Below are 12,131 nucleotides of genomic sequence, written 5' to 3'. Positions count from 1 at the left end.
AGATATATAGCTATTGACTTAGCTGATTTCATTTCTTCTTCATTATTAAAAGCACATATTAAAAAAATCATTCTATAATTAATATTTAGTTGTAAATCTTTTATAGGAGCCATGTTACTATATTTGGAAGTGCATGTTCAAGTGCTCTGACTCATGTCTGTGTAAAGAAATACAGATGCAATTTGTTCTGAGAGCATATTTTGCTCCTATGAAGTTTTCTCAAATCAATAACAGCATCATACGTTACACATTAAAAGACTTTTAACAAAATTAAGAACTTTTCCATTTCTGGTGGCCATATCACAATAGCTCTTCTTGCTGGTTATTTTTATGGAGAGAAATTTCTGCTGTAGTCCCTCTAAGCCTAGGTCTTATAGATATACTTATTCTATATACTCTATACCTTATTCTGATGGACAAAAATGTTATTGTATCAGTTCAGAAACCTGATACCCTGCCTTTTGAAAGAGACCACATGGATAAATTATGATTTATTCTCACTGTGGAGAAACTGTCTCCTGACAAAATAAATACCAGGATTTAATTTTATCTGTCCATAACTGCAGGAATCTTAGTGCAAGTCATTGATTAGGATTTCCGCAGACTTGATTTTCATTAAGTCCATTGAAAATTCCAGGCCTTCAGGAATATTCAGGAGTTCAGTAGTGTTTGAAACAGTTACAAGGACCCATCCTAATAATTCCAATATAGGGGTAGCATCTTACTTTTTTCTTATTGTTAAACACAATTTCACAAAACAGTTGTTTTAAATGTACAATTCCTATTTAGCTGGTTGTTGTTGGTTAGTTTATCATATGATAATATTCCATTCTTGTATGCACATACTTCTTTAAACTGTTATTTTGTTACAACTCTTGGCCTGAATTCATAGTGTTGCATGTTACAAGAAAATCAGTTTACCTCAAAATGAAATTTACTTGTAAGTTTTTTCACACACAAATCCTAATATTTACAACTCTAACATTCCTCTCATGAACTGCTGAGGCAGAGGTTAATGTATGCACTCTTCCTCAAGCCCCACAACATATACCTGGTAAGCAACTGGAGGTAGGAAGGTGCAGTTGAAATACATGCTTCAACTCGCTTTTATTATGATAATATTCCCAACATTTCTATTGGTGTCTGTAAGTTAATAAATTAGCCAAGGGTTTAATTGCACCTGCTCCTGTTCTAAATGAAGACAGTGAGCAAAAATGCTATAAATTAGGATTTGTTAGTGTTGCTGTTCTGGAATAGTCATTGTATTGTAAAAACAGAAACTGAGTACGATGAAGTTTAACAGCTTCAGAAACTTGATCCAATTTTATTGATAGTGTATATTAAATGATAACCCTTCCTCCAAAATACTGATAATCTCAAAGGAAATAGTAAATAGTGGAGTCTGGTAAAAATAAAGTTTGTGGGGTGCTTTGCTAACGGAGCTGTGGGAGCCTCATAAATGCCTGAGAGAGTGAATTTTGCCCAAATTCCAATCAAAGCCAATAGTACTCCTTCTGCTGACTTCAATGGAAGCTGGCTTCTTGTCCTGGCCCCTGTTCTCCCTGACATAAATTGTGACACTGATTTCAAAGGAAATATGCATACGCTTAGGGTAGAAACAAAATTTCCATTTCTATTCACTGTAAAACTACCTGTAGGTATTTGCTTAATTGTTCCTTTGGGGGAAAGAAACAAATATTGATCAGTATCCAAATACTGGGTTTGGTTGGATCTTGGCTACCAAGTTCTCAGCCTCAGTGACTGGTTAACCAACATTTAGATACCACCAGTCATGTAGCAGTTGGATATAAGACGTTAATTTTGCAAATATATTGTTTAGAATGAATGACACAAAGGGTGATTTCCTGTCTGAGAGGTATTCTTTTTGTTTACTACCAAACGAATCCTGACAAAGCAGAGGGAAAAGTTAGGAGCGTAGGGAATTTTTCTGGTGGAAAATGAGGAGGGGTTTCCCTTCAGTACCAAAAGTGACAGCTAAGCACCTAAGTCCCAATTGTGAATTTATCCCTCTGAAATTTAAATGGTTATAACAACACAACGATGCCCATTATATACATGAGTTAAGATACAGGTCTTTATACTATGTGTCATTTGACAAAAAGCACAAACTATTAGACAAAACAGAATTTCTTATAAAAGAGACAGTAAAAAGGTAAACAGAACTAAACATCCATGTTATTTAATTTACAGAAAGTGTACTGTATAATCTCCTGAACTGGAGCTATTTTTCTTGATCCCTCTTGAACCCAATCAACCTTATCACCAAGGCATTGCTAATTCCAGTATTTTTAACTATGACCTATTTGAATCTGGAACTTCTCAATTTCAGGAACATTCTACAATTCAGGAACATTTTAGACTGCTGATTGATCAGGATCTTAGCATCAAGTTGACTAAAATTTATTTTAGGGTAAGGTTGCCAATAATTTACAGAGGTTAACTATAGTGATGACTGTAAGTTTTAATTGGAAGGTTAGCCTCATAGCCTCTCTAAACTGTGATAAACGTTTACCTTAAGGGTACGTCCACTTTACAGTTTTGCCTGAAAAGTATGATTAAGTGCAAGATTTGTAATGTCAGTCAGTGTTCTGAGATACTAAGAGCAATTTTACAATTTTACAAGAAGTGACTCTCAAAAGAACACCTTCTTAGTCATCATGTCTGTACTCCGTGTTTAATTCCGATGGCTGGCACCCGACAAAAATACACTGTTTTTATTCTAGTTTAACATATAAAGCCAACATAGATAAAAGGGGTTGGGCTGGACTGTAAAAGAGTAGCATTTACTAACTTCCAAGGTATCCAACAAGGCTAAAGATAATTATATTGTGAAGGTGTGACTAGTTGATAATAGGAAGAATGAGTTGCACATGTGTAGCTATAGGGCTAATTGGTCTGCAGAACTTATGAGTGTTGATAGCTTAAGTAGAATAATTTTTTTACCCTCAGAATTTGGGCTGTTTACCCTCAGAATTAGGGGTAGAAATAGAGGGTTGATTTGAACATCTTTAAGAGGTGATAGACATGACATTCAACGTGCCATTTTTATAAACACCCCCTTTGGAACAGAGCTGTATTTTCAGGAAGACCAAAAGTTACATAGAAATGGTATCTAAATCAAATAAATTTAAAATTGGCACATATGGGAGAAAAATAGGCTTCTTTCTGTTCGCATGCTGCAAGTACTGAAAGCTGCAAAATACCTGAACCAGTTTTATGCAAACTTTCTAAAAAGGACCATATATTGGTTGAAACAATATATGGACATTTCAGACTCAAAGTATTTTTCGAGGTGGGGGGGGGCATGGAAAAGGTATGCTTCTTAGAAAAGTGGAATTTGAAATACGGCCTTAATTACACTGTGCATACACTAATTATGGGCTTTAGTTAGTTCCTTGATAATAAAAGATTTAGCAAGCAGAATTCTAAACACTGTATGATGTAAGATGGGTCATCCTCACTTATCTGACACTTTGCTCAACTAAACATAAAAAGTGGAAATAAACCATATTTCAAAGGAATAGCCCTCACTGAGATGTCCTTTTATTTATTTTTTTAAAGCTAATTGCCATGTCTTTTACAGCACTATACCTTTGACAGTCTGGTCTTTAGAGCCTTGGTTATAGTCTAACCTTTGGGCTCAATTCAAGGGAAATGAGTCCATGGTGATAGCATGCTCCCATAGCTGTCTGTTGCAAAAATATCAGGCATCATTTACAAAAATTGACTGTTTTCCCTCCTGAGAGACATATGATAACATTTACATCATGAACATCATGAATCATCTCAGTCCCCGAGAAAAACAAAAGTTAAAGCTCTGTTTCTAGATCAAGGTAGAGAATATTGCTGCAGGTAGTGTGTAGATGTTTCTTCAGCTTTAGCCTCTCCCAGGTTCAGTTGTTCTTAATCCTGTAAACCTTTAGAAGCATGAAGAGTGCTGCTTTTGTTCGCTTTCTGATTGGTTGCTCAGTGCAGAAAAGACATCATCTGGCATTCAGATGTTACTTGGCACTTATCTGTGGCAGTTAACTTTTTAATTAAAAGGTAAAAAGACATATTAATTATCAGTTAACAATTTTCAATCTCTGTTCAGACAAGGGAATTAATGTGCTGAAAAAGAGCCTCAACAATTACGTCTTGGATTTGGAAAGAAGATGAAGTTAAAAGTATACCTCTTTCCCTACTTCATTTCACCAACACTGGGGAAGTTAAGGTTAAGGACTAAAAAGTCTTCATGTTCAACATCTAGATGTAAAGAGAATAACAGCATCAGGCAAACACAATTTGTATAAGTGAAGGATTTCTCTTCAGCCTCATTTTGAGATTATTTGCTGTTTAGCTGTTTGCAACAAGAGGATTGCAAATAAGAGGACTTTTAAGATGAGTTCACTGTGGTTGCTTCCTGACTGGTGCATGATAGAGAAATAGGAAGCAAGGAGGTTTTTTCTCACCATGCACACCCTGTGCAGAAGATGGACACAAGGAGAGTCCCAGTACATAGTGTGGCATAGTCCTCTTCTTAGGCCCTGCTTTTATCTGTGGAATGTAATAGACTGTTTTTGGTTTCATTTTCATAAGGTACTTTATGGCTCTGGTGTATGAGAGACTACAGTGGATGATTTTTAAGACTGTTTGGATGAATGGTTGACTCCAGACACAGGAAACTTGATTGCCTGGGGGATGCGGGGAGGGAGTATCTTCCAGTCTTAGGTTTCTAGGTTCCTATATGTCTAACAGTTGCATTTAAATGACTGTTAAAGGAGGGTAAAAAACTCAAGGTCTTAAAACTAAGAAAATGCCAGAGTTAAGGTTGCCAGTGCAACATTAACATGGCCTCTTAGAACAAGCATATGATGCAGCGTTGAGCTACATTATCTCATGTTACTCATTTTCAAAGGCCTCTACCTTATTCAGAGCCCAGGATGGACCTACTTCAGGGATGAATCAGTTATGAAAAAGGATGCCTATTTCATCAGGAAGGCATAACGGTCAATAAAGCATAGGATTTTAGAAAGAAAAAGGAGGGTCTCATAGTTAAAACTTCTAGCCTTCATGGTACAGAGAAAAACATGAAAACATGATGCTGCCTCTGGAGGTCCCTTCCAGCTCCACTTTTCTATGACTCTATGACCATATATTCCTAGTCTCAAAACAGAACATTCTGCTCCCCCTGTGCATTCTCCAGCATGCTCAGCTGTCTCCAAGCAATATTCTGAGCAGGCCAGAAGCTAGAGGCTGGAAGCAGGGATGGGAAGGTTGAACAGTCCCAAGCATCCCACTGAAAACAGGACATGGGACTGTCCAAATGAAAATAGGACATACAGTCACACTATTCAAAGGCCTAGCAGCAGCTGAAGTCATATTACTACTTTATCATCTAATTGGCATGGCCATTCTCATACTCCTAACTTAATCCCTCTCCTTCCAGGAAGGGCTAGCAGTTTAAAAAAGGATACGGGGATGGGAAAAGGAGACAAGTTAGCTGAGAGAGTGTGAGCTGTAGGAAGCTACTATATATGAGATTGTGTGAAGCTGTAGGACGTATGAGCTGCTGTGAAATGAGATTGTATCAACAAAGAGCAGTCCAATTGGAGAATATAACTAAGTGAAATTATTTACCTTACCTTACATTTTGAAAAGAAATTGTAAAGCAAAGAAAAAAAAAGAAACTCCCATCAGATTCATGGAAATTAATGATTCCTTACTAATACCCCTCACTTACCATGCAGGAAGAGTTTAATTTTCTTTTCTTCGAGCTATATATTACTGTGTATTATGATAATAATAAATAACAGACTGCATGGCTATTTTTGTTGGGCTTATTAGGAAATTGTGGTTTTGGGACTCATGATTTTGCTGTGAGCACTGATCTCCTTCAGCCACTGCTAAAAAAAATTCTCCTTGTGATCCATTAGTACTTTTCTTGAGATATTAAGTAGTGGTACTTATGGGAGATTAATATAAACCCTAAAATAGATATGTGTATATAGATATGTATAGAAATAGTTCCCTATGTTGAATCCCAACAATGAAATCATTTACAATGTTTTATATATTCTGAGCAGGATTGATATTGGGCTTCTGTTCCGATGGAGGTCAGGGGTAATTGCCCGCTAACTTCCAATGAAGCAGAAAGAAGCCAGCAGTGGAACCATTTTAACTTGCCATCTCTCAAATCCATCAGCTGTTTGAATGGTACCATAAAGCCCCATGTTATATTTTATATTGTGAACCAGTCTCAGTTTACCAAAAGTATGAGGTACATGGAAATAATCATAAAAAGGTTAATATAATTAGCTTTGTAAAAAGTAGGAGGTTTGTCTTCCAATAAATTTTGCAGGTCAATGAAACTAGATCTTGGAAGGATAACAAGCAATTTTATTCTCAGAAGTAAAACCCATTAATACCTTTGTATTGAGATGGGTTTGGGAGTGGGGGAGGGTTTCTTCTTTTTCAAGTAGTAAGTACATTGGTTTATATACATTACTAGAAGGAACTTCTGAAAGTCAGTAGAATTTAATCCCGCTCTTAGTTTACTGCCTCTTTGTATTTAAAGTTTCAGAAATTAAAACTTTAACGATGTTATGAAATGTTACACAGATGCCTGCACCTGATATTCAGTGGGAGTGTTAAATAACATACAGCGTATTTATGGAAAGACATTGACTTGCTAGCTGCCCTTCCAGAGCTCATTGCTATTTGTGTCTCCTACCAAATGTAACATCAGGATATGACTCTTAGTTTCAACTAGTATTACTGAAAAACTATTATTATTGAAAAAATATGTGTAAGTGCACTGGTGGCCAATAGGGTGAGTGGAATGGGCCCTATTTGATTTGGTTTTGGATTTGGCCCAAATTGGGGACAGTAATTTGATTTATTGATTCGGATCACTGTACCTGATTCAATTAGGCTGAATCCAAATGTGAAGATTCAATGCTGATTTGGAGAATCAGCAATTTGGACATAGATACAGCTTTAAATGTTTTTTCTACATACCTCAAGGTACAAGGTGCAACTTGTGAATGCTGCAATGCTGCGGCAGACAGAGCATCCCACAGGACCATGGGGGTGGGCCCTGTGTGCTCAGCGGTGAACTTCCGGTCCACTTCTAGGTCTGCCAGGGAGTGTGCCGGGGGCCCCATGCTCCCCCAGCTAGCTGGTCTGCTGTGGGGGGTCCCTGGGTGCCCCCCCAGACCCAGGAGACACCAGTTACCAAGCCGGGGGAGCATGGGGGGGGCCCCCGTGCGCTCCCCGGTGGACCCAGAAGTGGACTGGAAGTGCTTCTGGTCCACTTCCAGGTCTGCTGCCGAGCACATTGGGGAGCCTCCCGTGCTTCTGTGGGACGCACCATCCACCTCAGCATTGCAGCATTCATGAGCCACCTGCTACCTGGAGGTATGTAGAAAAAACATTTAAAGCTGTGTTTATGTCTGAATCGCCAAATCTTTCTGAATCTCTCTGATTTGATTCGGAGGGTTCCAGTTCAATTCAGAGAGATTAAAAGGTCCTCTGATTCGATTCGTATTCAGAGATTTGGCCACCGAATTGGGCTGAATCTCTGCCAAACTGAATCAGGGACCAAAGCCTTGCACAGCCCTAGTGGCCAACCTTCTAGTCCCCTGGGCCAGATGAAAGACACAAGTTCAGTCTGCAGGCAGATCCCATGCTGGGTCATGGGGTTGTTCTGTGAATGATCCAGAACACTGACCTGAGCCCACATGCCTGTACATGGCTGCATGCCAGCCCAACCCCAGGAGCTCAGATCCAGCTAGGCAGTGTCTCAGTCTCATACATCTGAATCCAACTGCACACTGGCCCACCCCCGTATGCCTGAATCTGGCCACATACTAGCACACTACGGTACATGGAGCCACAGTGTCTCACCTCTGGGGCTTTCTACAGGTCAGAATATTTGGCAGCAGGAGAGCAGAAATTAATGCTGCCACCAATCCAATGGTGCCAAATTTCCTGACCCTCAGGGAGCCCCATGGGCTGGATGACACGGTTCCATAGGCTGTATCTGGCTCACAGGCTGCAGATCGAGTAACCCTGTGCAAGTAGGTAAATACTCCATGTCGATCTACCCTATCCCCCTAATAAATCTTTAGACCTGATGTTCCATTATAGATAGTCCTAATTTGAAGTAGTATGTGACTTATCACTAGAGTATAAAGTAACCATTAGGTTCTCTTGAGTTTTTGTATTATAAATTATCTTGGCTATAATGTGCATTCAAAAATGTACCTGGCTGTGTTGAGAAATGTCGTTCTCCCAGCATTGAAATGCCAATTCTAACCTAGGGGATGGAGTCATTAACCGAGGTAATGAAACTGAAAGAATGATAATAGATTTATTACTTAAATTGTTGATTATGCCAATTGACCTTTCAGTCAGATCTTTAAACCATCATAAAGTTCACTTGTTCCTTGACAGGAAAAAAATCACATTCTAGCACTAGCAATTATATTAATTTGAGAACTGTATTTGCAAAACATAAAATAGAGCAAGATGAGAAAGCTGAGTTTAATGAACTCTTACCTCTGAGCTCCACACCATCACATCTGCTCTCATGCAGTGTGAGCTGACTGTACTTTGCACTATGGTACGCACAGGAGGGGAAAATATTACAGCTATGCTCGAGGACCTTTCAAGTAAATAGCTATAATTATAACCACTTTAGCCAATGCTTTGAATTATTATGGGCACTGACCCACCCCTGCCTGAGAAGAGTGCTGCCGTGCAAGGGAATTCTAAAGGGGATAGAAGATGGAGTGCATTACCAATGAGATGCAGTTATGAGAAATATAAGACTAGAAGGGACCTCCTTGCTCACTGAATCCAGTTTCCTACCATTACAGGTATCTATATCATGGACGTTTGCCCAAAAAGTTCTACAAGAACATTTACTATGGCTCCTTTCACACACCAGGCCCACAAACCACCTAACTACAACAAACAAACCTAAAATATGCCACAGAAAGAAAGCAGGAGAGAAAAGGGTGCCACCAATGTTTCAAGTCCCTGCAACCAAACTGGACTTTTTTGGTAAGAATATGCTCAGGTGATCCCAGTTATTGCACCTGATTTGTAAGAAAAGTTCATTGTGTACATAAAAAGATAAAAAAGTATATTGGGTGTCTTTTAGTTCATTCTTATCCAGGTGTAAAATTAACAGATACAGGCAGGTGCAGTAAAGTAACATTGGTAACTGTAGCACATGGGATCTTCTTACGCTTTCCATTCCAGAACCCCCTTAATGACCTTATAATGCATCTGACACTACTTCTGTCTACCTTCATTCTGTCACAAAGGGATAAGCAGTCAGGTTTAAGGACTCTAAGGCCTATTAATTTATTAAGTATAAAGTTGGTGAGTGAAATAGTATAACAAGGTGGGAAAAACCTCTTAGTTTGGTGGAGGATCTACCAATAGCCATTTGAAGCTCTTCATTAATTATTCCTGACTGAGCTCATTTTAATAATTGAACAGCATCTGCAATGCAGGTGCTTGTCTGTAGTCTCATCAACAAGGGTCAAATGACAGATTTAATTACCTATATTTTTATAGAGATTACCTGTACATTTTATAGTATTGGGGGTGTTGGTTGTAGCCATGTTAGTCTAAGGACATAGGCAGACAAGGTTCTTTGTTTAAATGTGATATCTCTTATTAGACCAACTAAATAGTGGGAAAAATTGTTCTTCACAAGCTTTCGGGTACAAACATCCTTCTTCAGGCAGAGGGTGTGTCTACAGCTGTATTGTGCTCCTAGATGGGATAGAAGCCGGTATACAGGAATTCAGGTCAGTGAAAATGCAAATGCATGACAGTGATGCCCAGGTCCTTCAATCTTTCCTCATATGGCTTGCCTTGCAAGTCCTTGATCATATGGGTGGCTCTTTTCGGGACCTCTCAAGTTTTTCCACATCCTTATTAAAGTGCAGCACCCAGAACTGGAATCAGTATTCCAACTGCAGTCTCACCAGTGCTGAGTACAGCAGGAGTATCACTTCCTTAGTTTTACATGAGATGCATCGGTTGATGTATGCCAGCATGTTATTTCCCCCGCTTGCCACTGCCTCACACTGACGGCTCATATTCAAGTGGCGGTCAATCATTACTCCTAGGTCCCTTTCGGCTGTGGTGCAAGTCAAGTTGTCACCACTGAGCCTATATGTATGTCGAGGGTTGTTTGTCCCCAGATGGAGCATCTTACACTTGGAAGTGTTAAACTTCATCTGGTTCTGGTCTGCCCAACTCTCGAGCCTGTCCAGGTCCACCTGTGTCTGCAACCTATTTTCTGATGTAACCACACTGCCCCATAACTTGGTGTTGTCTGCAAACTTTTCACTGCCCTATCCAAATCATTGATAAAGATGTTGAAAAGCACTGGTCCAAGCACTTAGGGACACCACTGGCCACTTCATGCCAGGATGACACAGATCCCGTTCATGAGAACTCTCTGGATCCTACCCTGTAATCAGTTTCCCACCCACTGAACCGTCAAGCAGCTGAGCCCACAATCTCCCAGTTTTCCCCCAAGGATATCATGGGATACTAGATCAGAAGCCTTTTGGAAGTCTAGGTATATAATGTATACCTCATCTCCTATGCCCAGGTGGCGAGAGACCTGGTCATAGAAGGAGATGAGATTAGTAAGACAAGACCTACCCATAACAAAGCCATGCTGGCTGTCATTCAGAATCTTACCTTCCGCGAGTGTATTGCACATAGATTCTTTAATGAGCTTTTCCAGGATTTTCCCTGGGATAGAGCTAAGGCTGATTGGCCTATAGTTGCCTGGGTCCTCCCTCTTCCCCTTCTTGAAGATGGGCAAAATGTTGGCCCTTTACCAATCCTCAGGGATTTCCCCTGTGCGCCACAAATTCTGAAAGAGCTTTGCCAGGGGTTCTGTGATGACTTCAGCCAGTTCCTTCAACACTCTCAGATGAAGTCCATCCATCTGCTAATTTATAAATGTCTAGCTTTTCTAGTTGGCATTGTACCCGCTCAGCATCCACAGTGGGGAGGCTGTCATTCCCGGCATGCCCCCTATGAGCCTTATCTTGCATGCATCATGGCAGAGATCAAAGTAATGACCTTTTAAACTGGTAAGAGGTCTTTTGTCTATATGCAGTCAAATGAGAGAACCAAGAAAGATGCATCTGTATAATTATGATATAAGATTTCAAAAAAAAAAAAAAAGCTTCTATCCTGTCTGCAAAAATACCCTTTTAATTATCTTTCTTGGGCCTCAAAACAAATCCTTAGCCCTTTACCAAAAACCATTATGTGGAGAAACATTTATTATCTGATCCTGAAAGGCCCCCAGTATGGCCTTTCTGATCTGTTATCTGATCCCAAAAGGCCCCCAGCATTTTTTGGTCAATACCTTCCAAGTTGTTCATAAAATCAAAATTACTCAGTTGGATCAACTCCCAATTGATTCTACCATGTACCAACAAAAAGCAATGAAAATTTGTCCATCTCTCACTACTACTTTTCCCCTGTACCCAAATACTTCTATGACCTCTACTTCATAGATTCATAGATTTATAAATGTTAGGGTCAGCAGGGACCTCAGCGTATCATTGAGTCGGACCCTCTGCCCTGGGAAGAAAAGAGCGCTGGGGTAAGATGACCCCAGCTAGGTGCTTGTCCAGTCTCATCTTGAAGACCCCCAAGATAGGGGAGAGGACCACCTCCCTTGGAAGCCCAGTCCAGATTCTGGCAACCCTTACTGTGAATAAGTTCTTTCTAATGTCCAACCTAAATCTGCTCTCCAACAATTTGTGGCCATTGTTCCGAGTTTCTGAGTTTCATAGTTGACAGGGTCAGAAGGGACCTGAGCAGATCATCAAGTCCAACCCCCTGCCATGGGCAGGAAAGAATGCTGGGATCAAATGACCCCAGCAAGGTGATTGTCTAGCCTCCTTTTAAAGACCTGCAAGGTAAGAGCGAGCACCACTTCCCTTGGAAGTTGGTTCCAGATCCTAGCCACCCTGACTGTGAAGTAGTGCCTTCTGATATCTAGCCTGAACCTACTCTCAATCAACTTGTGGTCATTATTCCTAGTTATTCTGGGTAGTGCTTGGGGGAACAGGGCC

Source organism: Alligator mississippiensis, chromosome 1 (genome assembly GCF_030867095.1).
Source record: "Alligator mississippiensis isolate rAllMis1 chromosome 1, rAllMis1, whole genome shotgun sequence".
Lineage (NCBI taxonomy): Eukaryota > Metazoa > Chordata > Crocodylia > Alligatoridae > Alligator > Alligator mississippiensis.
The sequence above is the reverse complement of the archived record's forward strand: the minus strand, read 5'-3'. Positions refer to the sequence as shown.